This window comes from Ovis aries, chromosome 13 (assembly GCF_016772045.2).
Source record: "Ovis aries strain OAR_USU_Benz2616 breed Rambouillet chromosome 13, ARS-UI_Ramb_v3.0, whole genome shotgun sequence".
NCBI lineage: Eukaryota > Metazoa > Chordata > Mammalia > Artiodactyla > Bovidae > Ovis > Ovis aries.
Window position 1 is genome coordinate 36,814,190 of NC_056066.1, and position 19,107 is coordinate 36,833,296.

A 19,107-nucleotide genomic window follows, 5' to 3' on the forward strand; every position below is an offset into this window, starting at 1 on the left:
AAGTCCCTAGATAGAAATAAGATATGGCAAATGTCAACAACTTTTGGATGTAAGTGGTGAGTATATAGATTATCATTTTACTATTGTTTCAGCTTTTTTATATCTTCAAAAACTTTCACAGAAAACTTTGGAGAATCCTGAGATTCTTAAGAGATAATTCAGGTTCATGGAGAGACACATAAAAGGAACCAACGAAGTGAAGTTATCCAGTCTACCGACAATTGTCAATACTTCAGTGTCATCCCCATAGGAATATCACCAACACTATTTCTGGAAGTTCTCGTCATAACACAAAGCATAAGCTGGAGAAATAAACATATGGGAATATCCAAGAAAATTCTGAAAACGAAGGTTAATATGTGGAGACCAACCGTATGGGCTATTAAGCCATTATATAGAACTAAGCCATCTAAAAACAGCTTAATATAGATGAAATAGCCAATTTAAGAAAATAAGATAGGGAGTTCAAAAAATGACTCAAATGCATGTGGGAATTGCTTGTATTTAAAAGTGGCATTAAAGACATAAATGGAAAAAAGGAAGGCTATATAATAGATTTCTCTGGATCAGATGGCCAGCGGTTTGCAAAAATACAAATATGAATTTCTACTTGTCCTTATTCCAAATACAGTCTAGATGATACAAATCTTAAAAACAAAACAAAACCTAAAACACTAGCCTACAGATAATTAAACCATATCTTAGTGAACAGCAAACTGAGGCTTAAAAGTAATTATATAATACTTGACTTTTCCTCAGTGAATTGAGCCATGATTGCTCAAACCTGGTGGTGGTGAGGATTTTCACTGCATTGCATTTAGTCAAGGCAGCCTTTTCTAAAGAGCTTGCTGTTCTAAACATCACTGAATGTTGGAAGTTACTGTTGCCCCTTGTCTGGAGGGAGGGAGATTGACTCTGTGTTTATCGTGGTACCTTGGAGTAAGAGATGCTCATTATCATAACTCAAGATTAGATGGGTTGTGTGGGTAAGTGTGTGGTGCTTTCAAAGACAGGAACACGTGGCTGATACCCAGCATTTTGCAACCTTCAAGGAGCATCCCAGGGCCTCCATGGTTAAGCGAATGACAATCCTAGTGCCATTTCCTTACTCAGAGCTGTGCAGTGAACATGAGAATGGATCCTGAGAATCACATGAGGCTAACATGGAAAGCTAAACAGTCCACAGATCTGTCATATTCTTAGGAAGAGCATAGTAAAGCTACATCCAAGTCCCCCCCAACCCCAATGCAGCTTCACGCCCTCATAAATACCCAGATTACCCAAATGTCTCGTATAACAAACAGTCACTGTAGACATATAAAAAGTAAAATAAAACTCAGCAAATGCATGAACAGAAGGCCCAATTTTGGAGGGTCAACTTTCTTCAAAATTAGCTGATGGCACACTGTAGGTTTGAATGAGGTCAAATATGTGAAGCTTAAAGGAAAGTGGGGGAGAGGTGGGGAGCATTTTCTAAACCAATGGTTTTGGTTTAAAATGATTTCTTTCTAGCCCTTTTTTTCTGACAATAGTTGGCATGGGTGGAGATGACAAAATCCCACCAACTGCAGACAAGAGAATGCTTCTTATTTTTTTATATTTATTTTTATCACCAAAGGGCATGCACTGGGCCCAGCATTATATGTAATACCATGAAACTGAAGAAGCACCTGAACACAGCCCCTAGTGATGCAGACAGATCACAAGAATGAAGTCGACTTGTGGAACAGTTGGAATTCTCACACACTGCTGGTGAGAATGTACATGGTGCAGTCACTGGAAAACAGCTTGGCAGTCCTTCAAAAAGTTAAACATAAACTTACCATATGATCAGAAGTTCCACTTTGAGGCATACTGCCAAGAGAAATAAAAATATACAACCATGTGAAAAGATGGTACACGCATGCTCAGCACAGTATTATTCATATTAGACTAACAATGAAAATGACCCAAATGTCCATGAACTAAAGATTGGAGAAACAAAATATGGTATGTCCAAGCTATGAAGTATTATTCCATAATAAAAAGGAATGAATTACTGACATACTACAACATAAATGAGGCTTTAGAGCACTATGAAGGCAATCACAAAAGACCACATGCTGTATGAGTGAAAAGTCACCATCTGCAGTGATTTCAGAGCCCAAGAAGAGGAAGAACTGATGCTGAAGCTGAAGCTCCAATACTCTGGCCATGTGATGCCAACAACTGACTCATTGAAAAGACCCTGATGTTGGGAAAGATTGAGGGCAGAAGGAGAAGAGGGCAACAGAGGATGAGAATGTTGGATGGCATCACCGATTCAATGGACATGAACTTAGGCAAACTCCGGGAGATCATGAGGGACAGAGATGCCTGGTGTGCTGCAGTCCATGGGGTCACAGAGAATTGGACGTGACATAGAGAATTTCACGTGAACAACAGTGTGAAAAGTGCAGAAGAGGCAAATCTATTTAGAGAGTAAGTGGATACTAGTGGATGCTTAGGACTGGGGGGAGAGGATGGGAGTGATACGGATGGATAGTTTCTTTTCGAGGTGATAAAAATGTTCTGAACTTAGATTGAGGTGATGGCTTCCCAACACTGTGGATAAAATAAAACCATTGAAATGTACACTTTACAGGATGAGTTTTGTGGTATGTGAATTACGTCTCAATAAAGATGTTAAAAAGGAAAGAACCAAGTAGGCAGTTTGGCTGAAACTATGGAGGAATATGTTATTCTAAGAGTAACTGTGGCAAAGAACCACAGATGGGATATTCCAGGCCAGGAAACACTTAGAACTGTGGTTACCAATTAAGGGCAATTTTTGTCCCCCAAAAGACATTTGGCAAGGTGGCTCAGATGGTAAAGAATCTGTCTGCAATGATGGAGATCCAGGTTCAGCCCTGGGTTGAGAGGCTCCCCTGGAGAAGGGAATGGCTACCCACTCCAGTATGCTTGCCTGGAGAATCCCATGGACAGAAGAGCCTGGCAGACTACAGTCCATGGGGTCTCAAGGAGTAGGACACGACTGAGTGACTACCACTTTCACTTCCAAAGACGTTTTAAATTTTCATAACAGAAAGGAAGGCTACCGCTAGCTGGTGAGTAGATGTCAAGTGAAAGTCACTAAGTCGTGTTCAACTCTTTGCAACCCCATGGAGTATACAGTCCTTGGAATTCTCCAGGCCAGAATTCTAGAGTGGATAGCCTTTGCCTTCTCCAGGGGATCCCAACCCAGGGATTGAACCCAGGTTTCCTGCATTGCAAACCTATTCTTTACCAGCTGAACCACAAGGGAAGCCCAGTAGTTGTCAAGGATGATGCTAAAATCCAAGCCCCTGCACCAAAGAATTATCCAGCTCAGAATGTCCATAGTGGTAAGGCTGAGAAGCTCTGCTTTAGCTGAAAGGAGTCAGGCCAACAGTGGAATCTGCTTCACAGGGTTGTTCTTTGCATCTCCACCCTCCCAAATGAGTCTGGATTAAATAGAGGTAGGGCATTATTATCCAAAGGCATCATTCATACTGAGAATTTCACAGTCTAACCGTCTTCAGTCTGATTCTTAGAGCTGCTAGTCACCTAGGGTCTGGCTTGGTGGAAATTCACTCACATTTGATCAGTTTCCAAGAGCTGGTAGATTGGAAATAAACAGAAAATAGTATGTTGCTAATTTGTTCCTATAAGTATGTCCATGTTTAGTGTATCTTTCATGAACTCTCAGGGGTCAAAGAAAAGTTACCATTTATTCTGAAGATTAGAAAATAAATTTATCTTAATTTACAAATAATCAGAATTAATTGACTGTGTGTTATTTTAAAATCCAATTTCAAAGAGTTGTAAAATAGTCACAAGTTGGAGGAGGGGACTTTTAGCCATTATCTAGTCCAAAAATAAAGTTTGTAGATTTACTTACTTGATGGAAAATCTGTATAGAAGCCAATATAAACACATGGGAGCTAGAAGCTTCTTCTAGGTTTTCCAGAGCATCATTATAATCAGCCACACTTAAAAACGAGCCAAGCAGCTAATCAATCAAATTAGAGGCAGGGAGTTTGGGAAAAGGATGTCACCAGAAAACCAGGCACTTATCAGGTTCATGCAGATAATTCTCCTAGAACCCAGGGACATCAAGTTCGGTTCAGTTTGAGCATCAGGTACAAGTAAGTTGCCAAAGGTCAGGAGATTTGGTTCATTCACTTCCCAGGGCTTTAGGATCTCATTCTTTAAATGTACAAAATAAAAGATTTGGAGTGAATTAGTGTTTCCCTGCAATTTATGGAGCTTATTAAATAAGTCTGGGTTCTTAGACCAAATTACTAGGAAGAGTGAGTTCATAGGTCTGGAGTCAGGCCCAAGCACCCAGGCTTTAAGTTATGGATGATTCTCATGTACATCCCATTTTGGGAATAACTGGACATAATTACTCTATTGATCCTGGGTGCTTCAGCAAGACAGAGATCTAGCGCTTAGCATGGTGTGCCATTCATTGCCCCTCTGCACTCTGTGTCCATGTAAATCATGAAGTGAAAAAAATGAAGAAATCTGCCAGGGAAGAGGAGAGCCTGGCAAGGAGGGTGCTGAGGGGAGTGCTGGATGACGTTGCTATGGCAACCCCATCCTTTCCCAGCGTGTGTTCTGAAAGGCTGCCTGTACTGTGCGGTGGGCTCCACCTCTCATGGAGTGCAGATCACTCATGTCGTCAATTTGGGGATGAGGACTTGTGGATAGAGCAGGATAATTAAATAAAACAGCATCTGAATATTAACCATCGGCAGCATTTCTCAGTAATCTTAATTAAGTGTCTGGTTGTTTGGTTCAAGACCATGACAGGTAAAACAAGTGGAGTGCTGGTTCTAGTTTTTGTTTTTTCAGAGATTCTTTGAGTTTGCTACTTCTATGCTTCTTCCCACTCCAAGCCCCCACCTCCTGAAGGTTAATTGCATCTTCATTTAGAGGAACGACATAAAAGTCACCAAAAATTTTGATTGATGAGTAAAGCAGCAAATTTAACCACAGGAGGATGAATTTCTCTTTCATGGAGTCAGTCTTTCTACATCCTTTGCTTTTTTCCCTGCACTTCTTGTAAGATGGCATGAATGACAAAGAGGAAGGAGGTTGACTGTGGAATACTAAGTGTGGACAGGGAACATCCACAAAAAGCCTGCCCAGTTCAGAGACTATTTTCTTGCTGATGGCTCAGCAATTTGAAGTGATGGGCTAGGGGCATCAGAAATGTGAACAGAGCATGCTGTGTGCTGCCCTAAGCATTTTCATGAATTATTTATTTAGTCCTCAGAGTGACCCAATGATTTAGCTTCTATTATTTATCCCATTTTACAGAGAGAAAAATTGGGGTTTGGAGGGTTTCTATGATTTGTCCATGATCCCACTGCCAAGTGTGTGCATGCATGCTAAATCAATTCAGTCCTGTCTCTACGACCCCATGGACTGGAGCCCATCAGGCTCCTCTGTCCGTGGGATTCTCCAGGCAATAATACTGGAAAGGGTTGCCATTTCCTTTTCCTTCTGGTAAGTGAGTAGTACAAAAAACCCTGACATCTGTCTGTCAGAGCCTGTTCTCTGAACTAACACTGTCTCCTAATTACCCACATGGCTTTTCTTATGTCTACATGCAAGGGTTGAGTTAGACAAGGGCATTTTGCATAGAGGTTGCTTGAAATACATTAGGGGAATGCCAGATGAAATACATTAAACGAGAATTTTTTACAGGACTTCTTAAAGCCTATTTGTTATGCTAACATATTCTGATGGAAAACATGCCTCCTTTTCCCCCATTTATTTGACCTTGGAGCACACTCTCCGCTTATCTTGGAAGACTATCATTGAATAAAACTCACCTTAGGAAAGCATGGTGTTTTATGATTTTTAGAGCCCCACCTGGGTTGGGAAGGTCCCTGGAGGTGGGCATGGCCACCCACCCCAGCATTCTTGCCTGGAGAATCCTCAAGGACAGCGGAGCCTGGAGGGCTACAGTCCATGGAGTCAAAAAGAGTTGGACATGACGGAGCAACTAAGACCAGCACAGCACAGGATTAAAGCCAAGATTCTCCTTTTCCCTTGCCTGCTAATGCTTGCTGCATTCTTTTTCTTGTCCCCTCCCTTTTTTCTGACATCTTTACTCAAGTACAATTCGTCTATTAACATAATCAACTGGACACTGTTGGATGAGTTTTGATAGACATAGATACCCATGAAATGACCTGTTTGACCAAAGCACCAAATATCATTGTTGTTTCCTGTGTCCCATTGCAATCTCTCTTGACACCCCACCTCTAGGCAACCACTTGTCCCTCCAGTGTTAAGGTGAGTAATCTGACTTCTGACCAAGCTGAAGATTATTCTTGGCAATGGTGAAGCACCTCATGGTTTCTGAGTCATTTCATCAGCCGTATAAGGAACTTTTTCTATCAAATTAATTTCCCAGCCCCCTTTTTTCCTTTTTCCTTTCATTTTCGCTAACACAAAATGGTGTGCCACCCAGACACTGCATCAGTCATGTGCTTGAAACTGACAATAGAGCTCTCATCCTGCCCATTGCCATGATAGGAAGACCAGCAATGCTGTAACAATCAGAAGAGAAAGAAAAGGCTTTTATGTGTGGGATCTGGGATTCAGGGAATGTTTATCATCATAAGAAATAGAAAGACATTAGGAGATAATTCCCTGAAGTCTTCAAAAAGATGTTTGGCATTTCACAAATATTTGGATGAAGAGAATTAATCATATAATCTCTTTATTCATAGGGAAATAAGAAAACTTGGAGACGTACTATTTAGATGAGCTATGTGGTCTGGAGGCTTTTTCTTAATTCAGAGATTATCTAGGAAGCTTTTACTATGGGAAGCAGTACTTTACCAGATCCTAGTGTGTCAGAGATAAATAAAACAAAGCACCAGTCAAGAAGGAGTCAAGAGTCAAAAGTCTCCCTATCATTGATTTTCATCTCAGTATTTAGTTTTTAGCAAGAAATGAACAAATAAAAATGTTTCACTTATCAAGTTGTCTTTTGTGACAGAGTCAAATGTTTAGAGATTATTTGCAATAATAGCACTTACATATCTCCTCAAGGAAATTTGCAAAAACTGATCTCCTAGAAAATGGTAGAATTTTTAAAAAAATCTTATTTTAATGTCATGTAGTCATTTCAATTTTTTTCAATAACCTTTGACATGATTTAGCTTATTTCAATGCCCAGATGACCTGGTAAGATAGGTGAGAGGATGTTATCATTCCAATGCTGTTGGTATTTTAGGAAGCCCTCTGAAGGGATAAAGGCAACAATGCTTTCATATTCTGGTTGAAAGATGGCACCTTACAGCTTGACAGCTCTGATCGCCTCCACGAGACAAAGATAAATGATACAATCAGCTCAGGAACACACAGCGGGTCGGTGCTGGAGTAAGGCAAGAATTCACCATTGAAAATGAAGCAAAATGTTAATATGAACTTGCTGCCCTGGGGTGCAATGGAATCCGCACATCCAGAGGACAATGTGTGTGACTCCAGAGGGCTTGAGCCAACTACACAGAGACTGGAGGCGGGGCAGACCCACAAATCTGACACAAAGCTGAGCCGGGTGTCTCCCACCACATTCTGCTTAAGCCTTCAGAGAAAGCTCTCGCAGAAAGCCGACGTCCTCTCTGCTGGACAGAAGTTATGATCGGCCACCTTTTAGCATTTAACTTTAAGGCAGACCTCTTGATTGGGGTGAAGAGAAAATTAAGGGTGGGAATTGTACCATGAGTTACCTAAGGCATTGAAATAGGTTTATCCCAGACATCCCCACTAACCATCTTCATTAGTTGGTTAATGCATTCATTGATTAATGTACTCACCAACTCAAATTTCCTCACAATGAATCTTTTGGTTTCCATACAGTATTTTTGAAAAGATGAGAAGACGCGTCCATGCTTTAAATGCAAACTCTGTAAGAATTTTAAAATTCACATTTTATCTGGGATTTTCTCAGATTGTAACTATATATTCTTCACATACTCTTTCACCTTTCACATTTACACTTCGAAAAATTGGGTTCCTTTGTTTTTATTCTTTGTTCTATGGCTTTAAAAACACTACACTATTAGCTATCATATGAATTACTGGCCTGGATTCTCTGCAGTTATTAGGAGAGAGGTGGGTCTAAAGTCAGACACCATGGCAGTAAACGACTTCAAAAAAAGCCAACCAGCAAGCTGTTAGAACCTCGTTCCCATTAGAAGCATATTGCCTCTTCCTAATCAAATTACCATGTGATTGTCAAGTTGTTCATTTCATAAAACCGCCTCTAGTATATTTCCACAAGTGGGGTTAAACTGCCTAGCATGTAATTATTTACTTAATCTTATTTTCTGTCTTTAAATAATGCCATTTTAAATTTCCAGACTTGAGTATTTAATGTGCTACAAGCTATTCCCAGTTTTTCAGGATCAGGGCCGCAAAGACTGTGTCTTATTCACTATCTTTGACCCCCTAGAGTCCAGCAGACCGCCGGAGACACGAGATTAGCACTTGTTTTTCCTCATCATTTTCTTTCTTTCCTCATCATGGAGTTGGAACTCAAACATTTACTACACGTATGTTTAGGTTGGCCCTCAGACCTCAGAATACCGCCTACGTTTTCTCACTGAGCCCATGTCCAATCCTATGATTCTCATATTTCCCCTGTAGCAGAAAGAAAGGGGCTGTTCTCACAGCTGCAGGGTGTAGATGTCGCTCTACAGGAACATTATCTCATTTTATCCTCCTAGCAGTCCTTAGAGATAAGTCTTTTTATCTCCTTTTTGCAGCTGAGGAAACCTTGAAGGGCTGAAGGAACTGGCCTGATCTGACAAGAAAAGGAACTAGCAGAATCAGAGTCCAAACACAGTCCTTCAATTCCTAGGTCTGCGTTTTTTCTTTTACATCCTTCTGCCTCATTTTTCCCGCAGAAGGCAGTGGCAAGCCACTCCGGCACTCTTGCCTAGAAAATCTCATGGACGGAGGAGCCTAGTAGGCTGCAGTCCATGGGGTCACTACTAGTCAGAGACGACTGAGCGACTTCACTTTCACTTTTCACTTTCATGCATTGGAGAAGGAAATGGCAACCCATGCCAGTGTTCTTGCCTGGAGAATCCCAGGGACAGGGGAGCCTGGTGGTCTGCCATCTATGGGGTCACACAGAGTCGGACACAACTGAAGCAACTTAGCAGCAGCAGCAGCCTCACTTTTCCAGCCTTTAGTTTCTTGGCAGGTTGTTTAGAATATTTTCTTCAACGTTGAGAGTCAGCAGCTAATTTTATTTGCCCTTCGGTTTCCAAACTTGTAGTACTACTCTCTCAATCTTCTCCTTTTTTGGGGGGGGGGCCCATTTCTTTATCTAGATCAACCTGACCTCTCTCTTGAGCCCTGTACCCTGGTCATTGCTTCCTGTACCTGTCACTTCTGCTCCAGTGTCTTCAGGCTGCTCTTCCCTCTTCTGCCTCCACTTTGGCTCAACAACTCCATAGCAATTTCTTTTAACACCAGGGCCAAGGGCTCCACTCTCCTTCAAATCCTGCTGACCTCAAACCTCCCTCCAAACAGGATAAAGGCACAAAGCTGTGATCTACTAAATGTTGAAATACAATTCAAGATGTAAACAATCATTGAAGACAATAATTTGAGGATGATCACAAGACCATGTGTGACAACTGTCTATTGGGAGGATATTTGTGTCATGTGGGATGTTGGCGGAGCAAGATGATCTGACAATGGAGGAAAGCAGGACCCAAACAGGCAAAGAAGAGCACGGGGGCGAGGCTGTCAGGGAAACGATGGGAAGAAACATGGGGGGGGGGGTTACACAAATGTGACAAATGCAAAGGATAAGGGAGGAATGTGTATCTAAAGAGCTTCTTCATGAGAGACGACGTGTTCTTTTGAAGAACAGGTTTAAGGGCCATTGAAGTTGCAAGGACAGTGTTCTGTTTCATTCTTTTCATTATTCAGTTCTATCATTTCTCGGCAGGTTGTTTAGAACATTGCTTTAGCATCACAGAGGACAGATAAATTTAGAAGCTATGATTTAAGCGCTGACTTGGGTATTTATCAGGTTCTATAGGAATGTACCTTGCATCTCCATAATAATTATTAGTATTGTTCCTTCAATTATCTATATTTTCAGCTTTGCTTCAGCTAACGCTTTTTTTTGTATTTTTAGCAATGAATGAGTTGTATATATTAAAATCAAGTTCTTCTCTGTCCTTTAAAATAAATTCAGCTGCAGCCTGAATACTCTGACTAAATATTCTGATGGTAACTTTGACCTGACTTCATTTTCAAGACTGTCAAAAGTAATTAGGGACAGAGAAATTTTCTTGTTCAGCATCTGGAACTGCTAAGATACGAAGAAGGAGTCTAAGTGTCATTAGCATCACCTTTCTGCCTACTTTTTCTATCACTCTATAAAATAGTCTATTTCACAGCCAGCAAGGTCTATTATGGAGCTGTCCTTCTCTCTGCAGGGTTGGATTTCCTCCTCTGTTGCTGCTGCTGTTTAGTTGCAAAATCATGTCTGATTCTTTGCAACCCCATGGACCATAGCCCACGGGGCCCCTCTGTCCATGGGATTTCCCAGGCAAGAATACTGGAGTGGGTTGCCATTTCCTTCTCCAGGGAAGCTTCCCAACCCAGGGATTGAACACGCGTGTCCTGCTTTGCAGGCAAATTCTTTACCACTGAGCCACCAGAGAAGCCCCTTTCTCCCTCTGCTGCTGCTGATAAGTCACTTCAGTTGTGTCCAACTCTGTGCGACCCCATAGATGGCAGCCCACCAGGGTCCCCCGTCCCTGGGATTCTCCAGGCAAGAACGCTGGAGTGGGTTGCCATTTCCTTCTCCAATGCATGAAAGTGAAAAGTGAAAGTGAAGTCACTGAGTCGTGTCCAACTCTCAGCAATCCCATTGACTGCTGCCTACCAGGCTCCTCCGTCCATGGGATTTTCCCTCTACTGGGAAGCAAAAAAGAAATCCTACCTTTGGAAGGTAGCACCGGTTTTGTTGTCACACTGACATTGGGCCACATTTAGTTCCCCTCCCTGTCTCAATTTCCTTATTTTAAATTACCTCTAAAGATTTTATGAGGATTTCATGGAGTAGCACATGTAAGACAACTTGCAAAGTGATTGGCATATTATAGTCCTCAATAACATTAGCTGTCAGGGTTGATGAATATAGCAGTGGAGAGCTTTGAACTCATAGTATTTGATAGACAATACATTTTGTTTTAATGAACAGAAATCATATTCTAGAAAAACTTTATTTTTCTCCCCATAAATAGCATGATCAATCATAGTCATAATTTTGGAAGAATAGAGTGAAATGCAGAATATCAGAAAATTGAAGAGAGTGTGTTATGGTCAGCACCTGTCCTTCATTCATTGATAACCAAAGTCACAGTGCACTTAACGGTTTTTATTTTGTAATAATTTAAATAGTACAGAAAAGTTGCAAGAATGCACCCATCTATCCAATCAGATAAAAGTAAAAGCTGAAGCAGAGGCTGAGAACAAAGATGACTTTCATGAATTCACATCTTCACCAAGGGCTACCTTTCCTTCTCTTCTTCAATCGGTGAAGAAGTAACAAAACATTTGCAGAACTCTTCTGGTTTGTGTACTCCAGTAATGCACATTCAGGGAAGCGTTGGCTCTCTGCTGCAAGATAACCCAGCTTCTCATGACTTAAGGTAGACTTTGTCTTCAACGCCATTCCCCTTTTGTTATAAAAGACTTAATAACAAAGTTATCCTTCACTGGGCTTCCTTGGTGGCTCAGTGGTAAAGAATCCACCTGCCAATGCAAGAGACACAAGAGACTAGGGTTTGATCCCTGGGTGAGAAGGATCCCCTGGAGTAGGAGATGGCAACCCACTCCAGTATTCTTGCCTGGGAAACTGCATGGACGGAGGAGCCCAACAGGCTATACTCCACGGTGTGGCTAAGAGTTGAATATGACTGAGCACACACACATACCTTATTCTTTACTGTAAAACCTAACTAACTGAGCTAAACCTCAAGCAGCCTCAATAAAATGTGATCTTTTTGTCATTCTAGTTTTAGAAGAGAAAAACAAATGACAAGAAGAAAACTTTAATTAGTCCGAATGACAAATTGTGTAGCCCAAATGACTGGGCTACACAAAGGGTCTCTCCATCTGAGAATCATGATATCTGGAGTTGCCATGTAATTACACAGGAAAAAAAAAATCTCTGGTTATTAATGTTACCTTTTATAAAATAATCAGCTAAAATGAAGCTGTGCAGTACATAAAGATTTCAGTTTTAGCAAGAAGCAACATTGGATGAGACACATAGCAGCTAGTTGTTATGGTGAGATTGGTCTAGGCAGGTAGCTGCCAGTTGTCAGGAAGAACTGATGGTCACCAGGGTTACAAAGAGAGTTCAGGACGAGGACAGCCCAGGGCCTCAGGAAGGTTCTGGGAGAACAGCTATCCTGATGAAGGCAAACATGCAAATGGACCAACCTATTCACAGGCCCTTAGCTACCTTTATTTCTGCAGCAAAGAACCTTGGAAACTAAGGTACAGTCCCAGTTTGGCTGGCTTTACCATTTTAAGTGATCTGTTTTCCTTTGCCAGAAACCTTGCCCACCAGAAGGGTCCTGTATTCTGAGATAATCAGAAGACAGCTGAGGGAGGGTGGTGTCTAGTTTCTGGTTTGGATTAAATGCCACCGCCACTTCCCCCAGATATAGAGGGGATGATCAAGTATGCTCTCATCTCTGTGATCCCAAAATCTTCCCCAGTCTGCCTGGGGAACTGAAGAAGTCTAGGCTGTAAGGATGAAGGCTGGAAAGTAAGCCCACATTTACGGGAAGCAGGTAGGGTCAGCCCACGCTCACATATGTGCACGTGCTCACACATATACACACAAGGTCTAATCTTTAATTTTAAATTCTCCAAACTTGCATTTAGAAACAAATGTTCTCACTGCAGATCTACTAAGTCAAAAGCTCCAGGGTGAGAACTAGCACTCTGTGTTTTAATGAGAACTCTGCAGTACTCTTGCCTGGAAAATCCCATGGATGGAGGAGCCTGGAGGGCTACAGTCCATGAGGTCGCTGAGGATCGGACACGACTGAGCGACTTCACTTTCCCTTTTCACTTTCATGCATTGGAGAAGGAAATGGCAACCCACTCCATTGTTCATGCCTAGGGAATCCCAGGGACAGGGGAGCCTGGTGGGCTGCCATCTATGGGGTCACACAGAGTCAGACACGACTGAAGCGACTTAGCAGCAGCAGCATGGAGGTGAAATGTCCATTCTCTTAATCGCTACTAGCACTCGAATGCTTCTTATTTGGGAAATTGCCCAAAGCAGCTTTACTTTGAGAAGCTGAGATCCTGAGGGAAAGTGTGTGAATGGAGGCAGTTCTATCAAAGAAGACTGAAGAGCTCCATGTGGTACCAGAGGAGGGATGCAGGATAGCTATGCCTGAGAGCAGGAAGAGGAGTGAGAAATAAGTGGGGAGAAGAGACTCTAGCATGTGGTGACGCTGGGATTTAGGGTCAGGGAGGAGCCAGTAGAGAATGCTGTATGTCCTGGTGGCTGGAAGAAATTCCAAGATGCCCGATAGTATTAATAAACTGACAACTTTTGTGTGACATTATTGGAAAGGCTTCTTGTCCCCTACACTCCTCATAGCATATTGTGTGGGTGGGATATTTTGTGCATGGAAAACAAAGCCAATGAGCTGGCTGGATGTCCAGGCTGACATGGGAAAAAAGCAGGAATCGGGGAGACAGAAGTCATTATAGGAACAAAGAGGCCACGCATACATTTAGAAATCTAGGACAGAACTTAAGACCTCCACTGAGTGTTGCGGGAGAGTTTAGGCTGAGCTTATTTAGCTTCCTAAGACAGAGAGACCTCAGCGGGTGCATTTCTTTGTGGTGGTGTTCATAGTCATTGGGCTTTTCTGTTGTCTCAGATGGTAGAGAATCTGTCTGCAGTGCAAGAGACCTGGGTTCAGTCCCTGGGTCAGGGCAGGCCCCCTGGAGAAAGGAATGGCAACCCACTCCAGTATTCTTGCCTGAAGAATCCCATGGGCAGAGGAGCCTGGTGGGCTACAGCCCATGGGGTCACAAAAGAGTCGGACACGACTGAGCGACTAACACTTTCACCTCCACTTCATAGTCATGGGAGTTGTGGGAGTCGCTTTCTTCAAGTTGCAGGAATACTGTGAAAACTAATGAAAATGATGGTCTTCTCTCTAGACCAGAGCTGGCTGATATAACTTTCTGCAGTGATGGAAATGTTCTTTATCTGCACTGCTCAATTCAGTAACCACTCGCCACATGTGGCTACTGCACACTTGAAATGCAGCCAGTGAATCTAAGGAGCTGAACTTTAAAGTACATTTAAATTTAAGCCATTCCATGTTGCTACCATGCTGGGTACACAGGTAGAGAAAGATTGGTATTTATTCTAGAACTGATTGAGCTAGACTTCCAATTTTATTCTCAAAGCTTTTAGAAATGTTGTTTTGTGATTATTTTTAAATTTCTCTGTATCAGTGTTTCCCTTTTAACATTTTACTTCTTTGATAGTTCCATATTCTCACCTCTTTTCCCTAAGTGAGTTATTTTTATAGTGTATTGTTATTTTAATACAGTTCTGTGTTGAATGTGTTGGAGATTTCTTACGATCTCTTGTTTTCTTTCTGATTTCTAGTTCCTTATTTGATTTTCTCTTTATTACCATTCCCTTCTGTTCTTCTTTAGCTCATTTTATTCTTCTTTGTCTTTTTTGACTTAGGTGTTTATTTAATTATGTGTTTCCTAATAATTATATAGTATTTAAGAATTTAAACTTTTTTATGAACTAAGCTTTAACTATAATAAATTGCTGTTTCTCTTAGATATTTTTGGCTCTTTTATTCAGTGAATTTTTCTTTTCACAAAGCATGCCATTTTTTCTTCCCTTTCATTTATGACGGGGTCTTTTTTGTTGACGTCTACTTTACTCTTGATGGTGCCTTTATTATTTTGTATGGCAAAAAAAAAAAAAAAAAATTGGGGGCAATCTATTCTCAAACTTTCAGAATTTTCCACAGTTTATTGTGATCCACACAGTCAAAGGCTTTGGCATAGCCAATAAAGCAGAAATAGATGTTTTTCTGGAACTCTCTTGCTTTTTCCATGATCCAGTGGATTTTGACAATTTGGTCTCTGGTTCCTCTGCCTTTTCTAAAACCAGCTTGAACATCTGGAAGTTCATGGTTCACGTATTGCTGAAGCCTGGCTTGGAGAATTTTGAGCATTACTTTACTAGCATGTGAGATGAGTGCAATTGTGCAATAGTCTGAGCATTCTTTGGCATTGCCTTTCTTTGGGATTGGAATGAAAACTGACCTTTTCCAGTCCTGTGGCCACTGCTGAATTTTCCAAATTTGCTGGCATATTGAGTGCAACACTTTCACAGCATCATCTTTCAGGATTTGAAATAGCTCAACTGGAATTCCATCACCTCCACTAGTTTTGTTCGTAGTGATGCTTTCTAAGGCCCGCTTGACTTCACATTCCAGGATGTGGCTCTAGGTGAGTGATCACACCATCGTGATTATCTGGGTTGTGAGAGAAGGCTGAGCACCAAAGAATTGATGCTTTTGAACTGTGGTGTTGAAGAAGACTCTTGAAAATCCCTTGGACTGCAAGGAGATCCAACCAGTCCATTCTGAAGAAGATCAGCCCTGGGATTTCTTTGGAAGGAATGATGCTAAAGCTGAAACTCCAGTACTTTGGCCACCTCATGCGAAGAGTTGACTCACTGGAAAAGACTCTGATGCTGGGAGGGATTGGGGGCAGGAGAAGAGGATGACAGAGGATGAGATGGCTGGATGGCATCACAGACTCGATGGACGTGAGTCTGAGTGAACTCCTGGAGTTGATGATGGACAGGGAGGCCTGACATGCTGCGATTCATGGGGTCGCAAAGAGTCGGACATGACTGAGTGACTGAACTGAACTGAACTGAACTGATTATCAAACTGCCCCTGTAATCCTCAAGTTCTGGGTAGAATACCTTTGTTTACACAATTTAATTGAGATATATTTGACATTTAATATTATGTTAGTTTCAGGTGTACAACATAATGATTCAAAATTTGTGTATATTATGAAGTAATCACCACAGTAAGTCTAGTTAACATCCATCACCACACATAGTTACAATTTTTTTCCTTATTATGAGGACTTTTAAGATCTACTTTCTTAGCAACTTTCAAATATACAATTCAGCATAAAATATAGTTACCATGTTGTACACTAGGTCCTTAGGATTTACTTGTTTTATAACTGAAAGTTTGGTATATGACTTTTGACATAAGTTTTTAAAAATATCTATTTATTTGGCTGCACTGAGTCTTAGCTGAAGCTTGTGAGATCTTTTAGTCACAGCATGGGAGCACTTAGGGCATGTGGGACCTAGTTCCCTGATCAAGGATCGAACCCCTGTCCCCCACACTGGGAGCATGTGGTCTTAAACACTGCACCACGAGGAAAGTCGCCCATAGCTAGACATGACATGCAATCATGTCAACACATTTTTGGAGGATTTCCTTGGTGGTCCAGGTGGTTAAGTTTCCACACTCCCAGAGCAGGGGACATGGGTTTGATCCCTGGTTGGGGAACTAAGATCTCCCATGCTGTACAACACAGCCAAAAGAAGGAATGTTTTTTATTTTGTTTTTAATATAAGGATGTTGTGATAAGTCTTGAATAAATTTACAGCTTTAAAAAAGAACTATAGTACATATGAAATTTAGCCTCAAACGGAGGTGTGCCATACATGCAATGTGATTTTCTAACTGAAATATCTGATGACTCTGCGCCATCTCTAGTACAATTCAAGCCAGCCCCTGTGAAATGCAGTGATTCCTCTGTCAGCTGAGCCTCATTTGTATTTGTGTCCCAGTTGCAGACCAGAGCTCAGAAGCTCTGTGCCACCTAGACAGTTCTAGCACCGGGGATATTAGCAGAGGCTCCTGTAGAGGCTGAATGTGTCCACTGCTTGTTGGCTAAAGTGATATTGAAATCAGTGATGCACAGGTGGACCAGGCGGAGTTCCACTCCCACGCCAGGCCTGGCTGCACTAGGTCTTGGAGCTGTGACTGTTTCCCCCAGCTCTTAATCACGGCACATTTTGATGCAATAAAGCATATCGTGTTTCACCATGTGACCCCAGAAAGTGTCTCTCCATCTTTCTCTCTCTCATTGTCAATCTCACCTTTGTACTTGCTCTCTTTCTGCAAACCTCATACCAGGGATGGAGTCATGATTCACAATCCTCTTGGATGCAAGGGAAGGGCAAGGTCTGGAACACCAAAAATTGCCAATGATGCCAGGTCTCTCAGTGATGCCAGTTCTCTATCATGCAGGTAAGAGGAACAGAAAATGCCATGTTTCTATCCACTTGAGGCCCAAGCAAGAAAAGACCCCCAATGTCAAGACAGACAGTTCAACTCCGTCCAAATTCTTCTTACACAGCTTTCATCTCCTTTTGCCTTTCAAACTCTTTTCTCTCATCACTTTAAATGTTTCACTGCCCTTTCTTCTTGTTTGCATAGTTTTTAAGCAGAAGTTAGATGTGATTCTTTTTTTTTTAATATAAATTTACTTATTTTAATTGGAGGTTAATTGCTTTACAATATTGTATTGGTTTTGCCATACATCAACATGAATCCGCCACAGGTATACACGTGTTCCCCATCCTGAACGCCCCCTTCCTCCTCCCTCCCCGTACCATCCCTCTGGGTCATCTCAGTGCACCAGCCCCAAGCATCCAGTATCATGCATTGGTTTGTTATTCTACAGCTAAGGCATTTTTCTCCAGACTGGCTTCTCTCAAGATTGGTTAAGTGAGGCCACAGCTCAGTGCTGTAGATGGGCAGGGCCATTGGCTGGATCTCTGCTCAGAAATGGGGTCCAACAAGATCTGAGGGCCAGTCTTTGTATACCCCTCCCTCTTCTCCACAGTCTAGTTCAGTAAGTTCCCCAATGACCCTCTTGAGCCCTGGCGAGGTGTTCCCCAATATTGGGGGAGCTGAATGTTCATCTTTGACTCTTTTCCTGCTGGAGAAGCCACAGGCCTGGGGACCTTCTTGGGGCAGTGCTGTACCTGCCTGGAGGTGGTGTGATGCATTCAGAATGCAGGCTTCTCTGTCTCTGTGGTCTGGGGAAGCTTCAGCCCTAACTCCGAGTTCTGGGGTCTTCCCACTGGTGTCTTGTCCATAGCTGGGTAGTTGTTGGTGGGTCTCCTTGTGTTGCGTTGGGGACCACCTGTGTCTCCGCATTAATGATGTCACTTCTGTCTGCCTTTTATCAGTGGGACTTGCTCCAACTTCCACTTGAAATTTTCAGTGTTATTTTTCAGTGGCAAAGTTTGACTCTTTGTGACCCCATGGGCTTGCAGCATGCCAGGCTCCCCTGTCCTTCACCATCTCCTGGAGTTTGCTCGAATTTAGGTCCTCTGAATCGGCGATGTTATCTAACCATCTCATCCTCTGTCACCCCCTTCTCCTCTTGCCCTCAATCTTTCCCAACATCAGAGTATTTTGCAGTGAGTCAGCTCTTCTCATCAGGTGGCCAAAGTACCGGAATTTCAGCTTCAGCATCAGTTATTCCAATGAATATTCAGGGTTGATTTCCTTTAGGATTGACTGGTTTGATCTCCTTGCAGTCCAAGGGACTCTCATTGTATATCACACTCTTTTAGAGGCTTTTTAGTTATGCCAGCCTTATTTGATCTGTTATCTTTGGGCTGTGGGGGTGTTGGGGGTGTTCGTTCACAGTATGAGCTCTTCTTCTCAGCTCCAGAGTAGATCTTTATTTTTAATCATAAAATTTCTCAAACCGATAAATCATTTAAGCAATACAGAAGTGAAAAAGATAAAGGTCCTTATGCTTGGGTTTGGAATTAACCTGGGACAAGAGGCTGGAGTGGAGTAATATTGAGATAACGTCAATCATATCCATCATCTAGTAATAAGCATCAGTTTCACATTTTGACTCAGCTGAGAATGTAGCACAAAAATGATTGCCCTAAACCAACTCCACAGTCGAATAGGA